This window comes from Nomascus leucogenys, chromosome 7b, assembly GCF_006542625.1.
Source record: "Nomascus leucogenys isolate Asia chromosome 7b, Asia_NLE_v1, whole genome shotgun sequence".
NCBI classification, from domain to species: domain Eukaryota; kingdom Metazoa; phylum Chordata; class Mammalia; order Primates; family Hylobatidae; genus Nomascus; species Nomascus leucogenys.
Window position 1 is genome coordinate 17260066 of NC_044387.1, and position 19082 is coordinate 17279147.

At 43.4% G+C, this 19082-nt stretch overlaps 1 pseudogene; it reads left to right on the forward strand.

Annotated features, from left to right (window-relative positions):
* The first annotated feature begins 15193 nt into the window (after window positions 1-15193).
* Window positions 15194-15287, forward strand: LOC115836135 (annotated as a pseudogene).
* Window positions 15288-19082: the final 3795 nt, after the last annotated feature.

Genomic DNA, 19082 nt, shown 5'->3' on the forward strand with positions numbered 1-19082 from the left:
GGCCCTATCTAAAGTATCCCAAGAGAGGTGTATATTTGTCATCTTTTATAATTGATTTTAAAAGATTGGACTAAAAAGTAAAAATCTGTCACTTGCTTGCCTTGCAATTAATGTGGGAAAGGGTTCCAGCTCCATGTTGAGGTTGCTGGGCTATAGGGTCAAAAACTTCCCTGTCATCCCCTCTAGGATTTGTTCCTTGTTCTGTGATTTGCTGAGTGATCAAAGACCGATGATTATATGGCTCGGCATCTGTATTTCTGTTAAATGGAAATTTTAAAACAATTTTTTTCTTAGACACAAGCGTTGCAGATTTGAGGCTAGATCCTCACATTTTGTCGTCAAGAGGGAATTAGGAATGTGCCATCCCGAACCTGGAAGAGAAAGAAAAAGTACAGAGCAGTCGGTACCTGGTTATAATTTCTGTCAGTCATTTTCACAGCCACACAGCAAGAACCTGTGCTGAAAATAGAAATAAAGATGATTGTCCTCATCTGAGATTTTTCTGAGCATAAAAAAGAGGCATCATTACTTCTTAGTATCCTCCTGGAAAGAAGAAACTGAAAGAAAAGTGAACACTGCTTCTCAGTTTTTTCCTCTTAAAGATCACTGGAAAATTTTGTAGCATCAAAGCTTATTGTAGATAGAGCTCTCTAAGCTCCTTTTATTTGATCAAATTAATTCACTACTTTTCTTTTCTTTTTGAGACAGAGTTTCGCTCTTGTTGCCCAGGCTGGAGTGCAATGGCGCAATCTCAGCTCACTGCAACCTCCACCTCCTGGGTTCAAGCGATTCTCCTGCCTCAGCCTCCCAAGTAGCTGGGACTACAGGCTCCTGCCACCACACCTGGCTAATTTTGTATTTTTAGTAGAGATGGAGTTTCACCACGTTGGTCAGGCTTCTTTCGAACTCCTGACATCAGGTGATCCGCCCACCTCGGCCTCCCAAAGTGCTGGGATTACAGGCGTGAGCCACTGTGCCCAGCCAATTCACTACTTTTCAAGACTCTGAATAACATTTCTTAGTGTATATTTGTTGAGCTGCCTACTATGGTAAATACTAGGTGTGTGAATAGACTGAGTTTACCTTCTGGGCAGAGGGAAAGACAAACAAAATATGCCATGTAATGTGTTAACTACACAGAAATTTGAAAGATGCTGTGGGGGCTTATAGGAGAAGTGGGGAAGTGAATTATGCTCAAAGAGGGCTCCTGGCTAAGGAGAAAATCTTACTTGAGTTTTGAAGGATGAGCAGGGGTAGCCAAATGGAGAGGCAGGGACTTACACTAATTTAAGATCAGTGGGCATTCTAGGTAAAGGGAGCAGTCAGGGTGAATATTCAAAGTCTAAGATCTTCGGGCTCTGCAGGTGATTCTTGTGGACACTACTAGAATTATTTTATTTTATTTTATTTTATTTGAGACAAAGCCCCACTCTGTCGCCCAGGCTGAGTGCTGTGGCGCAATCACGGCTCACTGCAGCCTTGCTCTCCTGTGCTCAAGCGATCCTCCTACCCTTAGCCTCACAAGACTGAAGGTGAGTGCCACCTCACCCAACTAATTTTAATTTTTGTAGAGACAGGGTCTTGCGATGTTTGCCAGGCTGGTCTTGAACTCCTGGGCCCAAACAATCCTCCTGCCTTGGCCTCCCAAGGTGTTAGGATTACAAGCATGTGCCGCCACTGTGCCCGGCCTTCTATTTTAATTGGAGTTTCATGGCTGAGCACAGTGGCTCAGACCTGTAATCCCAGCAATTTGAGAAGCCATGGAACTGCTGTGGAAACTGCTGTAACTGAAATTTTGGTTCACAGCCTTCATTGGATTATCTATTGGGGCAAGCTCCTATTGCCTGGAGGATTGCCTAGAATTTGAGGCTGCAGTGAGTCACTGCACTCTAGCCTGGGTGACAGTGAGATCCATATCTAAAAAAACAAACAAATAAAAAATTAGAGTTTCTGGTTACTGGAGAGTTTCTGCTGGTTGAGTTTCAGTGCTATCTAGAGCTCTAACCCTTTTGAACAGAACAATAATGAATCACAGCGTATGGACATATTCGGACTGGTCCATTGCCTTATTGGTCCTATTACAGTTACTGCTGCCTAATGCCTAAAGCATGTCCATGCTTTCACATGAACTAGATTTTTTTTTAAATGTAGATATTATGTAATCAGAACACCAGTACCTGGAGGCAACTCTTATGCCATTAATCAAGTATTTTATTGACTGCTCTTAGTCTCAGCTAACCCATCTGGATTGCATTGTACTACTTTTCAATCATGGAAAGTTGCCTTTTTTTTTTTTTTTTTTTTTTGAGATAGAGTCTTGCTCTGTCGCCAGGCTGGAGTGCAGTGGTGCGATCTCGGCTCACTGCAACCTCCACCTCCCGGGTTCAAGTGATTCTCCTGCCTCAGCCTCCTGAGTAGCTGGGATTACAGGCACATGTCACCATGCTAATTGCTGTTACTTTTAGTAGAGATGGGGTTTCACTATGTTGGCCAGGCCAGTCTTGAACGCCTGACCTCGTGATCTGCCCACCTTTGCCTCCCAAAGTGCTGGGATTACAGGCATGACTGAGCCACCACACACGGCCCTAAGAGAAGAAAATTTTTAATGTCATTATTGTAAAGGCTATTTCCTGACACCTGTCCCCCAAAAAACAAAACAAGCAAACAAAGAAAAAAAAGCAACTGTAAGCAGGATTACAGCTGTGTTTCTGGACCACACAGAGTGATTATTTCTGTTTCTGAAACTCAGCATATGGTCTGTCTAGAACTCTCTCTATTTGTATGTGGAAAGGTCGCTCTCTTGGACAGGAGTCACGGCTCTAGATTGGCACACGTGGAGCAGGAGGATCAGTGAAATCACTCCTGGTCGTCAGTGCGGTGACAGAATACCCTCACTCTTGACTTTCTAGATGAGTTAGTGTAAAGTTTTCCTTTTATGGGTAACTCCTTCTAGTCACACTGATCACTGACTTCCAGATCTTGCCTGCCCTGCCCTGTGGCCCCCAGGGGCTCTGCCTCCCTGCCAGGAGAGCTGCTGGGGTGCTGAAACCCAGAGAAAACCACAGGTCAAGGGCTTGGCTGGGTTCCCACTCATACGTTCATCCTCTCATTCATTCATCATTCCACAAGTATTTATTGAGTGCCTTCTACATGTCAGGCACTTTTATAAGCAGACACCAAAATAGACTAAAATCTGTTTTCAACAGTCTTCTTCTATTCTAAGGTACATTTCCATTAGCCCTGATAAGGCAGGAAAATAGGGTCTGGAGGCAGGGAACATAAGGCGGATTCACACTTGAGCTATGATAGGAAATATCCTCTCCATAGGGCGTAGGCCAAGTAGATGACTTTGTAACTGTACTTCATCCTCTCCATTTACATAGGACGTACCCAAGTAAAGGGTATTTCAACTCCCAAAAATTCTGCAACAGGGACTTTGAGACTCTATGCTCAGGCCCGCTCCCACACCATGGAGTGTACTTTCGTTTTCAATAAAACCCTTCATCCCTTCCTTTCTTTGTTTGTGCGTTTTGTCCAATTCGTTGTTCAGGAAGCCAAGAACCGGGACACTCTCCACCATTAACATTTCAGCGAATCAGACAGGAGGAAGAGGTAAGCCGAAAAGTTTGGGATTCATTTTACTCCCTTTCCTTTCCGCTCCATACAGGGGCGCTCTCTCTCTTTTCCTATCCAACTGGGGACCCTTGGTGGGCAGGGCCTAAGTACTTAGACCTCAGAGCCTCTGCTAAGAGCATCCCCTTTGAGCAGGTTGAGGTCCACAGGACCCACGGAGCATCCTCCCGTGGGGTCCAATCTTAGAGTGTCAGATGTCTCTAACCTTAGGTCGGCACTGGTACCACGTGCAGGTTTTCCCCTCCAAGGCCTACCTTAGAATTTTCTCTCGCAATTGCAATGCTGTCTGGCCCAAACATTGTTTGGAATCTGGAGTTTGCTGTCTAAAGGGAAAGTGGAACGGCATTGCATGTATCCAGGCTTTTGTGCTGCGGTTCTAAGCAGGGAGCCTGGTTAATGTGTGACACCCTCCTTTGGTAGGGTTTGGCCCCAATGCTCTTTGGAGTCTGGGAAGGTTTGGTCTTTAAAAATCAAGCTGCCATGGAAACTGCTGTAACTGAAATTTTGGTTCACAGCCTTCATTGGATTATCTATTGGGGCAAGCTGGTATTGCTATCTCATGGCTAAGGTTCCAAGCTACTGGATCTTCATTTATGTGTGTGTATGCATGTCTAGATGTGTTTATTTGTATGTACACTTACTGTTATATGTTGTGTCTACCAAAATTGGCTTATAAGTTAAAAAAACTTATAAATTAAGTAAATAGGTCTAAGCAATTTTCTTTTTTTTTTTTTTTTTTTTTTTTTTGAGACAGAGTCTCACTCTTTCACCGAGGCCGGACTGCAGTGGCGCTATCTAGGCTCACTGCAACCTCTGCCTCCCGGGTTCACGCCATTCTCCTGCCTCAGCCTCTCAAGTAGCTGAGACTACAGGCGCCCACCACCATGCCCGGCTAATTTTTTGTATTTTTAGTAGAGACAGAGTTTCACCGTGTTAGCCAGGATTGTCTCGATCTCCTGACCTCGTGATCCGCCCGCCTCGGCCTCCCAAAGTGCTGGAATTACAGGCGTGAGCCACCGCGCCCGGCCTAGGTCTAAGCAATTTTCAAGTTCACATGATTTAAAGTATAACTTTAGGCCGGGCGCGGTGGCTCACGCCTGTAATCCCAGCACTTTGGGAGGCTGAGGCGGGCGGATCACGAGGTCAAGAAATCGAGACCATCCTGGCTAACACGGTGAAACCCCGTCTCTACTAAAAGTACAAAAAAAAAAATTAGCCGGGCACGGTGGCGTGCAACTGTGTCCGAGCTGCTGGGGAGGCTGAGGCAGGAGAATGGCGTGAACCCAGGAGGCAGAGCTGGCAGTGAGCCCAGATGGCACCACTGCACTCCAGCTTGGGTGACAAGAGCAAGACTCCGTCTCAAAATAAGTAAGTAAATAAATAAATAAAGTATAACTTTAATAAACAAGCTAGCTTTAAAATTATTGGTGACATAAAAATAGAAATGCCTTCAGAATTGTCAGCATACATTTTGTCTGAATTTTATGTTTGTCTTTGCTAGATATTTTAAAATGTCAGTGTTAATTCAAGCTGGGAGCTGCTTGGGGCGAGCCTACCTCCCATTCTATTCAAAGTCTCACTGAGATAAATGCATATCTGATTGCTTCCTTGGGAAGGGCTAATCAGGAACTCAGGAGAATGCAATTCTTTGCCTCTCACCTACCTGTGATCTGAAAGCCCCCAAGCTCCCTCCTCACCTCAGAGTCCAAACCAATGTTCATTTTACATATGTTGATTGATGTCTCATGTCTCCCCTGTTAACAGTAAAAAATAAAGTACAGTGAATGGGATAAATGTTTTAGGTAGACTTTTTGTGTGAATTAAAATTTTTTTTTGAGATGGAGTCTCACTCTGTCGCCAGGCTGGAGTGCAGTGGCATGCTCTCGGCTCACTGCAACCTCTGACTCCCTGGTTCAAGTGATTCTCTTATGTCAGCCTCCTAAGTAGCTGGGATTATAGGCACACACCACCATGCCTGGCTAATTTTTGTATTTTTTTTTTTTTTTTTTTTTTTTTTTTTTTTTTGAGACGGAGTCTTGCTCTTTCACCCAGGCTGGAGTGCAGTGGCGCGATCTCGGCTCACTGCAAGCTCCACCTCCCGGGTTCACGCCATTCTCCTGCCTCAGCCTCTCCGAGTAGCTGGGACTACAGGCGCCCGCCACCACGCCCGGCTAATTTTTTGTATTTTTAGTAGAGACGGGGTTTCACCGTGGTCTCGATCTCCTGACCTCGTGATCCGCCCGCCTCGGCCTCCCAAAGTGCTGGGATTACAAGCGTGAGCCACCGCGCCCGGCCTAATTTTTGTATTTTTAGTAGAGACAGGGTTTCACCATGTTGGCCAGGATGGTCTCGATCTCCTGACCTCGTGATCGGCCCACCTCAGCCTCCCAAAGTGCTGGGATTACAGGCGTGAGCCACCGTGCCCAGCCCATAAATTAAAATCTTAAAGTTATTTTTAATGCTTGTGGAAAGTAAAAAGTTTCCTCTTCAAAGTTCCCCTTCTTGTTAAAGCATAAATCATAAGTGTTAGAAATAATAGTTTCTTTTAAAGACTAACTTTCTTCAAGCATCCTTGCTTTGTGCTAATAACTCTTGTTAAACCCTATCCTATGTAACTGTTGGACATGCTCACAGTCACGTTCCAGCTCACAGCCTATGCCCCTTCCTTATTTGGAAATGTTATTGCTTCCTTAAACCTTTCGTAAGCAACTTCTTTGTTCTTCCCTGCACTTACCTATTTAGGAAAGTTTTAGCTATTAGCAAATCGGGTATCAGTTTAAGAGTGTGAGGTCCCGCTCCAGTCAATGGATACAGGGCACAGCAGTAAGGTGGACCCAAATGCATTAAGGTATAAATATGCCTGCTTTTCCTTTGTTCATGTGTGCTCTCGCCATTGTTCCATCTGTGATTGAGCACCCTTTCTGCAGAAAGTAAAGATTGCCTTGCTGAGAGATCTTTTGTCTCTCTGCTGACTTTTCTTTGTGGCACTGATTATCTATTTCTAACATATTTCGTATTTCTAACAATGCTTATTTAATATCTGAGTCATTTCCAATTAAGAAAGGGTTGTAATATAGGAATGTGTTTCTGAAATTGTGGAATTGTTCTTATCTGTAAATGTCCATATCTGATAGTTCAGGATTTCTTGCTTTTTAGGGTTTCACTAAAGTTTTAGGTTACTAAGGATAAAAATTCTAGTTAACACGTAATTCTGTATACAAAATGTGCCAGAATCTGTTATTAGTGGAAAAAATAATAATTTTGTCTAATTCAGAAGTTATCTAAAAGTTAGTTCAAATTACAGATTTGCAAAGGTTATTTATGAAACAATGTAGTAAGAAGCCATTAAGTAGGGGAGAAAGATGTGGAAAAAGTTTAAATAATAAAATATTCTTTAAAACCTGATAAAAAATTGGAGACATTTGGCTATTTAACATTTTCATAGTTAAAGCTCTTAGTCTTGATTAAAGTAAAATAAGAAGTATTGTAAAAAATGCATTGGCAGTTTGGCAATTTTTTTTTTTTTCTTTTATTTGAGACGGAGTTCCGCTCTTGTTACCCAAGCTGGAGTGCAATGGCGTGATCTCACTGCAACCTCTGCCTCCCAGGTTCAAGCGATTCCCCTGCCTCAGCCTCCCGAGTAGCTAGGATTACAGGCACTCACTACCACGCCCAGCTAATTTTTTGTATTTTTAGTAGAAACAGGGTTTCACCATGTTAGCCAGGCTGGTCTCGAACTCCTGACCTGAGGTGATTCGCCCCCCTCTGCCTCTCAAAGTGCTGGGATTACAGGCGTGAGCCACCATGCACGGCCGGCAATTCTTTTTTTAATATAGTTAAGCATGAAGCTGGATTTAGTGTAAAGCCAAATTTCACATACATGCTTGCATTGCTTCACACTATGTTTACTGTTTTGTGTGGATAGTGCCTAAAGTACTTATTGGTCATGTGCCTAAAGTGGATTTCTTGATTGCACAGAATGTATAAAATATTGGTGAATGTAGGGATATTGAATTGTGTATCAGGAGCAAAATATTCACTACGTGGGTTTTTTGGGGCCCTAGGTAACACTGTAACCTCTAAGGTAAACTGAGTAGGAAAATTTAGGGTTGGTTTCCTGTTTGTTTTTACTTCTTCTTTTTTTTTTTTTTTTGAGACGGAGTCTCACACTGTTGCCCTGGCTGGAGTACAGTGGCGTGATCTTGGCTCACTGCAACCTCCGCCTGCTAGGTTCAAGCAATTCTCCTGCCTCAGCCTCCCAAGTAGCTGGGATTACAGGTGCCCACCACCATGCCCAGTTAATTTTTTTGTTTGTTTGTATTTTTAGTAGAGATGGGGTTTCATTATGTTGGCCAGGCTAGTCTCAAACTCCCGACCTCATGATCCGCCCACCTCAACCTCCCAAAGTGCTAGCACTACAGGCATGAGCCACCGCGCCCAGCCTGTTCGTTTGCTGCTTATTCACCTCTGACTGGTTGTGTATCAATATATATAAAACCATGATGCTTTTTAGTTTCTAGTGGAAGGCTTTTTCCTTTGGTTCTGTGAATAGTTATTTTGTTTCCTATGCATTTCTAGCAAGTCATCATTAGTTCCATTTATCTGGAATTCCCAAGCTACCTTTGTTAGGCCTGCAAGAATTAATGGAGCACACCAGCTTTCTATCCTTAAACTAACATTTTGGATTTTAGGCTTCCTGATATTTTAAGTTCGTTGAGTATACGCTCACAAATAGAATTTGAGTCATATTTCTCTCTTTTTAGTTTCTCCAAAATTTGTAAACTATCTATGAATATTCTTAATTCATAGCAATGTGTCTCTTTGCATGTGGTCAAGCAGGGTTGCCAGGGCTGCTCAGGCAGAGAGAACCCAGAAACCTGGCAGGCTGGCAAAAGGGTAAGAATTTCTTGCCAGTCAGTCTCTGGTCTCTTTCTCTCTGTGCAAACTGGTTAAATATAAAGTAAAAGTCACTGTTTATCTCCTGTGTAAAGTTTTAAATTAATTGGTTTAATAAGAAGAAGAGCTTAAATCAAATATTTTGTCAGAAAACTAGAAAGTGTAATGCCTTTTAGTTCACATGACTTTAGCAATCTTTGGGAAGTAAAGATGGTTTTAAAGATTATTGGTAAAAGACAGTATCTTCAAAATGTAAACATGTGGTCTAAGTTATATTCAAATATTAGGTTTGCTAAATGGTTTAAGGTGATAAATTGCTTCTTTGGCTTTTGAAAATTGTTTAACTTGCCTGCTTTCCAGCTAGGTAAGGCCTGGGGATGTGTGGAGTTGGCCACGCTCCTGCTATGCTGAAAATAGTCGAAGCTTATCAGAACATAACTTACCAGGTTTTACATTAAAGTTAAAATTGCTAAGAGTTGCCACTGTAACATGCAATTAAGACTACTAGAAACAGTTTTACAGGCCAGGCGCAGTGGCTCACGCCTGTAATTCCAGCACTTTGGGAGGCTGAGGCGGGCAGATCCCGAGGTCAGGAGATTGAGACCATCCTGGCTAACACGGGGAAACCCCGTCTCTACTAAAAATACAAAAAAATCAGCCGGGCGTGGTGGCGGGCACCTGTAGTCTCAGCTACTCAGGAGGCTGAGGCAGGAGAATGGCGTGAACCTGGGAGGTGGAGCTTGCAGTGAGACAGGATCATGCCACTGCACTCCAGCCTAGGCAACAGAGTGAGACTCTGTCTCAGAAAAAAAAAAAAAAGAAACAGTTTTACCTGCAAGGTATGTAAGAACAGTTGAATGTGGCTTTTTTTTTTTTGTAAAAGGTTATAAAAGGTTTTTACTAGTTTAAAATTTCTGAGTCATTTTGGCAAAATAGATAATTTATGGTAATCTGGAATTCTAAAATCAAACTTCAGTTTCAAAGTTGTCTTTCCTAATCCCTGACTTTTTGGATGGATAAGAGGGCCCTGAAAACATTCAGAAAAGAGGTAAACAGGATTTTCTGACATGTTAGGTACATGGGATTGCCAAAATGATGTTCAGTCTTCTTTAGGTTATATTTTTGTGAATATTACTAATATATGTTCCAAAATTATATGGGATTTCTAAAGTAGTATGTGCTATCAATTATAATTATGGTTATTAAATTGTTATTGTAAACCACAGAAATAACGAAATTTCCTTGTATAAAGCTAACTCGAGTAGAACAAAAATTAATTAAATACTAAGAAAATACTGTCAGATTTTTCATATTAAACCAGCTGATACTGAAATTGTTTAAAACATTTTATAACCAAAGCTTGGTTCCATATTCCTGGGAAGATAAAGTTTCACGTACATTTGATCACCTGGTGGGCCATTTAAACATTTTATAAAGGGATTTCATTCAATTGTTATTTTCAATGTATGTTTTCTGGTTGTATAAAAGCTTTCCCATGCAAGAGGGCTGATGTTATAACAGTAGACTATTATGCTACAGTGTATTTTCACCAGGTGAAGAAAAAGCTTTTTTGTGGTTTGGATCTTCTGGAAACATCAGAGAAAGACTGTCCTTGTCATCCACACTACAACAAAACTTCAGAACCTTGGGCTTTGGGTTTATGGTCTCACAACTGAGAAGGGTCCTGGGTCCCTCCACACTTTTGGAACTGTGCATCCATTGGAACCCTTGAGGTAAAGCTGAACAGGGAAATGTCTTCCGAGAAGCAGATAGCATCCTTGATATGAACAGTTTTTCCCTAATTCACAGATTAAGACTTCTACTGTCATGAAACTCTTATCTTTGAATATTTTTTCTTATGCCTCTATGAACAATAGAAGTAGAAAAGGGGTCTGTTATGTGCATTAATGTGGTGTACTTTTATTGTGAAGGAGTTTGCAGCCAGCCTTATACATGGATACCCTTGTACTTTGATAGATAAAAGATGAAGGCCCAATGTAGGTAAGAAACTTTAATGATACATACGTTGCCTCATAATCAGTCAAAAATAAAACATTTGTTCATTCCTCTTTTTTTTTTTTTTTTGAGACGGAGTCTCGCTCTGTCTCCCAGGCTGCAGTGCAGTGGCGCGATCTCGGCTCACTGCAAGCTCCGCCTCCCGGGTTCACGCCAATCTCCTGCCTCAGCCTCTCCGAGTAGCTGGGACTACAGGCGCCCGCCACCACGCCCGGCTAATTTTTTGTATTTTTAGTAGAGATGTGGTTTCATCGTGGTCTCAATCTCCTGACCTCGTGATCCGCCCGCCTCGGCCTCCCAAACTGCTGGGATTACAAGTGTGAGCCACCGCGCCCGGCCTGTTCATTCCTCTTAACCCACATCATGGGTTAAAGAAAACACTGCCAGGAGGCCTTCACTCTTCTAAAAGGGCATCATTTGTTAGGTCCTTTTTCCGTGGTTTAAAGTAAAAGAAGCAACGATTAGAAATACATCCCTCAGGCCGGGTGCGGTAGCTCATGCCTGTAACCCCAGCACTTTGCGAGGCCAAGGCAGTGCAGATCCCAGCACTTTGCGAGGCTGAGGTCAGGAGTTGAAGACCAGCCTGGCCAATATGGTGAAACCCGGTCTGTACGAAAAATACAAAAATTAGCCGGGTGTGGTGGTGGGTGCCTGTAATCCCAGCTACTCGGGAGGCTGAGGCAGGAGAATCACTTGAACTGGGGAGGCAGAGGTTGCAGTAAGCCAAGATTATTGTGCCACTGCACTCCAGCCCGGGCAGTAGAGTGAGACTCTGTCTCAGAAAAAAAAAAAAAGAAAGAAATGTATCCCTCATGATAGGCTCTATAGCAAACTCTACTGTAAAGGCTACAGTTATACAACAATCTTTAAATTCTTTTGTGAAAGTTACGATAGAATTGGCTGAACAAGGAAGTATCTGCAGCTGCTGGCACTTTTGGCCTATGGAGAAATACACCAAATGAAGATTATAAAAATTCAGTGGTAGGGGATTAACAAAAAGACTGCCTAGTTAAGTGAGTAAACTCTTTAGCTCATTCTTTGATCTATTTGATTTTAGGAGGTTTGGTTTTTGGGGGACCTTGAGTAAGAAGCATACTCCAAACTCTTGCTATTATCCTCCCAATAGTCATAATAATAGTCTCCCTGGTGTGCTGTTTTCTCTCAAAGGTTTCAAATGCTGCATGCAGCTGTCCCTAGAATGTCATATGGTCTCTCTTCAAGTGGAGTAACTGGAGCTGAAAGAAATGTGCAACCATGAGGACACTGTAACCTACAAATGACATGCTGCGACCGGAAACACAAAATGATGGTAACTGAGAGTGGCACTAAGGCCTTAACTTTTGGTCACGTTCTTCACTTAAGTGAGAAGGGGGAGTTTTTGTAAACAAAATTCTGGGAGGCCATCGTTTTGGACTAAGCTCATGCACTAGGCCCCAACAGACCAAACCAAAATAAAGTTGGTTGTGCTAAGACTTTAAGGAAACACACGAATCCTAGAACAGATCAGGTTTTGTCTTTTCTTCTGCAAATCTCTGTAACAAACATTCTTGACAGCATGGGTATCTACCCCTTGAGGTTCCCATTAAATCTTTTAACCAAATTCATTTCCTCTTGCCTAGAGACCATCAAGCTCCAGATGATCATGCAACAAAGGTTCCAGCCAGTCCAGTGGTCATCAGGGTTGAAGACAGACCGAACACAGTCCCCTGGAGTCATGCCAGCTGAAGGCCTTCAGCCTCCTGTCACTCCGATACTAGACAGGCAAACAGGAGGACGGGCAGGAGGTTCTCGACTTGTGATCGGCCTCCCAAGTGGGATAGGCTTGAGCCCGGCGGGCGAGAGTCTGTGATTCCAATAGGAACTACGCCCCAAGTCAGCATGAAGCACTTACAGAAAAAAGACCACCGGTCCTTCTGCTTCCTATAAAGATTTATGAGGATCACATCTCTTAGTGGGGAGATGAGGCAGGAAAACAAGGTCTGGAGGCAGGGAACATAAGGCCCATTCACACTTCAACTATGACAGGAAATATCCTCTCCGTAAAGCGTAGGCCAAGTAGATGACTTTGTAACTTTACTTCATCCTCTCCATTTACATAGGATGTACCCCAAGTAGAGGGTATTTCAACTCCCAAAAATTCTGTAACGGGGCCCTTGAGCCCCTATGCTCGGGCCTGCTCCCACACTGTGTAGTGTACTTTCATTTTCAATAAATCCTTCATTTCTTCCTTGTTTTGTGCATTTTGCCCTATTCTTTGTTCAAGATGCCAAGAACATGGACACTCTCCTTCCTTTTTTCTTTTTTTTTTTTTTTTGAGATGGAGTCTCACTCTGTCGCCCAGGCTGGAGTGCAGTGGCGCGATCCCGGCTCACTGCAAGCTCTGCCTCCTGGGTTCACGCCATCCTCCTGCCTCAGCCTCCCGAGTAGCTGGGACTACAGGCACCCGCCACCACGCCTGGCTAATTTTTTGTACTTTTAGTAGAGACAGGGTTTCACTGTGTTAGCCAGGATGGTCTCAAACTCCTGACCTTGTGATCTGCCTGCCTCGGCCTCCCAAAGTGCTGGGATTACAGGCGTGAGCCACCGCGCCTGGCACCGTCCTTCCTTAACACTGGTGCCCTGCTCTTTGTTTCTAGGGCAACTGAAACAGGTCTCTGCCAGTGCAGCTGGGACTCAGTGTTTCTTCCAGTTACTTGCTCCAGTGTCACTCTTAGAAGTGGCTTTCTCAGTACAGCACTTCAAACTCTTCAAATACAGACATTTTCTTCAAGACGTTGTATAGTATCTAAGTAGGGAGAAATTTCTAGTTCAATTACGCATTGCACCTCAAGGTAACATCTGCCTTCAATGATTCAGGTCCTGCAGAATGGTCTGAGTCATCCATTCAGATAGCTCTGCCCTTATAGTAAATTTCCTGTTGGGTATTTCACCCCTACTCCACCCCCATTATCATTTTAACTATCTTGTTCCTACCAGGCTCTCTATGGCCACATTTGTCATCAGATACGTGCTGATGAACTTGAATCTTAAAAGAAAGACCCCAATTTCTAATCTCATGAGTTTTTCTCCCTCCCATCCTATATAAATTTGTAGATGCAAATGAAAATGAGAAAAGAAATACCTGGCTGGGTGCAGTGGCTCATGCCTGCAATCCCAGCACTTTGAGAGGCCCAGGTGGGTGAAACACTTGAGCCCAGGAGTTCAAGACCAGCCTGGGCAATATGGCAAAACCCCGTCTCTACAAGAAATGCAAAACCTTAACCGGGCGTGTTGGCACGCACCTGTAGTCCCAGCTACTCTAGAAGCTGAGGTGTGAGGATCGCTTGAGCTTGGGAGGTTGAGGCTACAGTGAGCTGTGATCAGACCACTGCACTCCAGCTTGGGCAACAGAGTGAGATCCTGTCTCAGAAAAAAAAAAAAAAAAAGAAGGAAAGAAATACCCTCCAGCTTCACTAGACCGCATTCAAGATTAAAGGCCAGTAGACGTTACTTCTTTTTGTTTAAGTGGCTAAGCCACAGATCTTTCTTGAGCTAAAAAAAAAAAAAGGTCCTGTTGTTGGCTGGGCAGGTGGCTCATACCTGTGAGGCCGAGAAAGGGGGATCCCTTTGAGCTCAGGAATTCGAGACCAGCCTGGGCAACATGGTGAAACCCAGTGTCTACTAAAAATACAAAAATTAGCCATGTGTGGTGGTGCATGCCTGTAGTCCCAGCTACTCTGGAGGCTGAGGCACAAGAATCGCTTGAACCTGCGAGGCGCAGGTTGCAGTGAGCTGAGATCTCGCCACTGCACTCCAGCCTGGGTGACAGATCGAGACTCCCCCTCAAAAGCAAACAAAAAAAAGTTCTGTTATCTGTGAAATACCATAAATATTGTGCTAAAGTTGACTTTAAAAATGATACAGGCCGGGCGCAGTGGCTCATGCCTGTAATCCCAGCACTTTGGGAGGCCGAGGCGGGTGGATCACGATGTCAGGAGATCTAGACCATCCTGGCCAACATGGTGAAACCCTGTCTCTACTAAAAATACAAAAAAATTAGCTGGGCCTGGTGGCGCGCGCCTGTAATCCCAGCTACTCAGGAGGCTGAGGCAGGAGAATCGCTTGAACCAGGGAGTTGGAGGTTGTAGTGAGCCGAGATTGCGCCACTGCACTCCAGCCTGGCAACAGAAAGAGACTCTGTCTCAAACATAAAAAATAAAAAATAAATAAAAATCATACAAGGCAAGACTCTGTCTCAAAAAAAAAAAAAAAAAGATTCAAGGCTGGGCGTGGTAGCTCATGCCTGTAATCCCAGTACTTTGGGAGGTCAAGTTAGGCAGATCGCTTAAACCTAAGAGTTCGAGACCAGCCTGGGCAACATGATGAAAACTCATACAAAAAATACAAAAATTAACTGGGCTTTGTGGTGGGCACCTGTAATCCCAGCTACTGGGGAGGCTAAGGTGGGAGGATTGCTTGAGCCTGGGAAGTCGAGGCTGCAGTGAGCCATGATTGCGCCACTGCACTGCAGCCTGGGTGACAGAGCGAGACTGTTTCAAACAAAAAAGAAAACAAAAACCTTCGGATGTTTCCTGGCCTTTTATTTTAAATTAAACCCATTCAGTTTTTGTTGGAAAAGTAATATATAATCATTTTTAAATTGGCAAATGTGCTCATTTCAGCTGCACAAACACTAAAATCGGAATGATACAGAGAAGATTAGCATGAATGACATGCAAATTTGTGAAGCCTTCTGTATTTTCCTGTAGCACTGTAGGATGACTATAGTTAATAGTTATATATTATACAGTTTCAAGTAGCTAGCTGGAGGGTATTGAATGTTCCAACACAAAGAAATCATAAGTGTTTGAGATGATGGGTATGCTAACTACGCTGATCTGATCGCTATACACATATGTGTCACAACATCACTATGTATCCCGTAAGTATGTAATTATTATGTGTCAATTTAAAAATTTAAAAGTAAAAAAAAAAACATAAAATTGGAAAAGAAAGAAACGTAGAAGGACAAAAAATACAAGCCATATTCTACCATCCAAAGGTAATACTTACAAATTTCATTGCATTTTACACATCTTGACTTCCCATCTATTAAAAATTAGTTTTTATTACATTTTTTAATTTTTCATTATCGTCAAAATAATCATGTAGAAAGACATATAGTAAAAAAATTTTCCCAGTTTCCCCCACAACAGCATTTCTGAGTTAATCACTGTTATCCCTCTAGACAGTTTTATGTGTCTATTAAACATATTTTCAAACTTTTTGAATAAATAGGTTTTTGTTTGACTCAAAAAATAATACGTTTCTTGGTTTTTGTTTTTTGTTTTTTGTTTTTTTTTTTTGAGACGGAGTTTCACCCTTTTTGCCCAGGCTGGAGTGCAATGGTGCAATCTCGGCTCACTGCAACCTCCGCCTCCCGGGTTCAAGCAATTTTCCTGCCTCAGCCTCCCAAGTAGCTGGGATTACAGGCATGTACCACCACGCCTGGCTAATTTTGTATTTTTAGTAGAGACGGGATTTCTCCATGTTGAGGCTGGTCTCGAACTCCTGACCTCAGGTGATCCACCTGCCTCGGCCTCCCAGAGTGCTGGGATTGCAGGCATGAGCCAATATGCCTGGCACATTTCTTGTTTTTTAACAACTTTGTTGAGGTTTATTTTACATATTATATATAATTCACTGTTTCAAGTGTACAATTCAATAATTTTTAGTACATTTATTCTATTTTACATGTGTAGCCATCACCATGTCGGTTTAGAATATTTTCGTCACTCAGTAAGATCCCTCATACAGGTTTACTGTGAACCCCTGTTCTCTTGAGCCCTTACCCTAGACAATTACTAATCTTTTTTTGTCTTTATAGATTTGTCTTTTCTGGACATTTCATATAAATGGAATCATACAGTATAGATTTCTTGTCTGCCTTCTTTCCCTCAGCATAATCCATTTATTTCTAAAAAGAAACTAGAGAGAAATGTTTATGGATGCTTATTAAATTTATCTGAAATGATGTCTCACAAGCAAAAAATACAAAAGAACTTTTACATTCTGGTATAGGGAAAGAACTAAAACCAGTCAACTATTGTGAATCTGTGGAAGAGATTTAAATTCTTTGACATTCCACTCTTCCCCCTAGTGGCCAGGACAAAAAGAGTACTGTATACTGTGTTTGTTAGGAAGCATCTCAGATTCTTCAAGTGCTGCTAAGTGAGAGGTATTTTACACTTGGAGTTTTTATATGAAAGATATTTCCTTTCCGTTTATTGGAGGCCTTTTTTTTATAAGGCAAATTTGTTGGGAGGCATAATTAATCATTCTCTGTGATTCTTCCCACTGCTGAATCCACCAGCCTCTCCTTAAAGAGGGATTTAGAATAGTGGTTAAGAGGCTGGGCACGGTGGCTCACACCTGTAATCCCAGCACTTTGGGAGGCCGAGGCGGGCAGATCACCTGAGGTCGGGAGATCGAGACCAGCCTGACCAGCATGGAGAAACCCCATCTCTACTAAAAATACAAAATTAGCTGGGCGTGGTGGTGCATGCATGTAATCCCAGCTACTCGGGAGGCTGAGGCAGGAGAATTGCTTGAATCTGGGAGGTGGAGGTTGCGGTGAGCCGAGATTGCGCCATTGCACTCCAGCCTAAGCAACAAGAGCGAAACTCTGTCTCAAAAAAAAAAAGAAAAAAGAATAGTAGTTAAGAGCTCAAGATATGGTAACAACTTGCCCATATTTGAATGTCAATTCTGTTACTTGCTAGTTAGGGGACCTTACTCAGCAGGTAAGTGTCTTCTTTTTGTTTTTGGTTTTTTTTTTTTTGAGACAGAGTCTTGCTCTGTTGCCCAGGCTGGAGTGCAGTGGCACTATCTCAGCTCACTGCAACTTCCGCCTCCTGGATTCAAGAAATACTCCTGCCTCAGCCTCCCAAGTAGCTGGGACTACAGGCACCCTCCACCATGTCTGGCTAATTTTTGTATATTTAGTAGAGATGGCCTTTCACCATATTGGCCAGGCTGGTCTCGAACTCCTGACCTTGTGATCCTCCTGCCTCAGCCTCCCAAAGTGCTGGGATTACAGGCATGAGCCACCGTGCCCGGCCTTAAGTGTCTTCTTCTTTTGTAAGATGAGGATGATAATAATACCTGTTTTATGGGGTTGTTGTGAGCATTAAATACATTAAGATACATGGAACTCCTAGAATAGTACCACTGAAGCATACTGTCATTCAGCAACCTGAGTATTTAAAAAAAAAAAAAAAAGGATTTTAAAAACACAAACCAGAATTTGTTTCTGCTAAACCAATGTTTTGGCCAGGTGTGGTGGCTGACACCTGTAATACCAGCACTTTGGGTAGCTGAGGTGGGAGAATCTCTTGAACTCAGGAATTCAAGTCCAGCCTGGACATGTAATGAGATCACTACACTACAAAAAATAAAAAAATTAACCTGACATGGTGGCACATACCTTTAGTCCCAGCTACATGGTAGGCTAAGGTGGAAGGATTTCTTGAGCCTGGGAGGTTGAGGCTGCAGTGAGCCATGATGGCACCACTGCACTCTAGCCTGGGCAACAGAGCAGGACCCTGTCTCAAAAAACAAAAACAAAAACTAGGGTTTTGTGTGAGTGAGTTATTCAGATGCTGTGTGTGATGGGTGCTGAAAGGCTTTCTACTCAAAAATAGCTCCTTCTGGCCGGGCGCGGTGGCTCATGCTTATAATCCCAGCACTTTGGGAGGCTGAGGCGGGCGGATCACGAGGTCAGGAGATCGAGACCACGGTGAAGCCCCGTCTCTACTAAAAATACAAAAAAAAAATTAGCTTGGCGTGGTGGCGGGCCCCTGTAGTCCCAGCTACTCGGAGAGGCTGAGGCAGGAGAATGGCGTGAACCCGGGAGGCGGAGCTTGCAGTGAGCCGAGATTGCGCCACTGCACTCCAGCCTGGGCGACAGAGGGAGACTCCGTCTCAAAAAAAAAAAAAAAAAAAAATAAGCTCCTTCCTAGGCAACTGTTGAAGCTTGACAGTCTGCTTTTCCAGAGCCAGCCCTGTAACAACTGCCTCCCCAATTTTGGAGACAGCCCTCACCAAGAACCTATTTTTACTCACAGGTGGTATCTGAGATTAATTCGACTAGCAGCCCTGTACTTCCACTACTTCCGCATTCCTGTGCTGGCTTTGGGACCCTAGTACCCACCCTCTAAGTTTCATCCTTCTCATAACCTTCTGTGCTTGCACAGGTTGTATGTCCCTAGACTTTCACTGCAGTGTCTGCTTTAGGCACCAGGATCCTCTACAGGAAGTAGAATCTTTCCTGACTACAAACTTTTTGGAAAGGCCGGGGGGCGGTGGCTCACGCTTGTAATCCCAGCACTTTGGGAGGCCGAGGCGGGCGGATCACGAGGTCAGGAGATCGAGACCATGGTGAAACCCCGTCTCTACTAAAAATACAAACAAAAATTAGCCGGGCGTGGTGGTGGGCGCCTGTAATCCCAGCTACTCGGAGAGGCTGAGGCAGGAGAATAGCGGGAACCCGGGAGGCG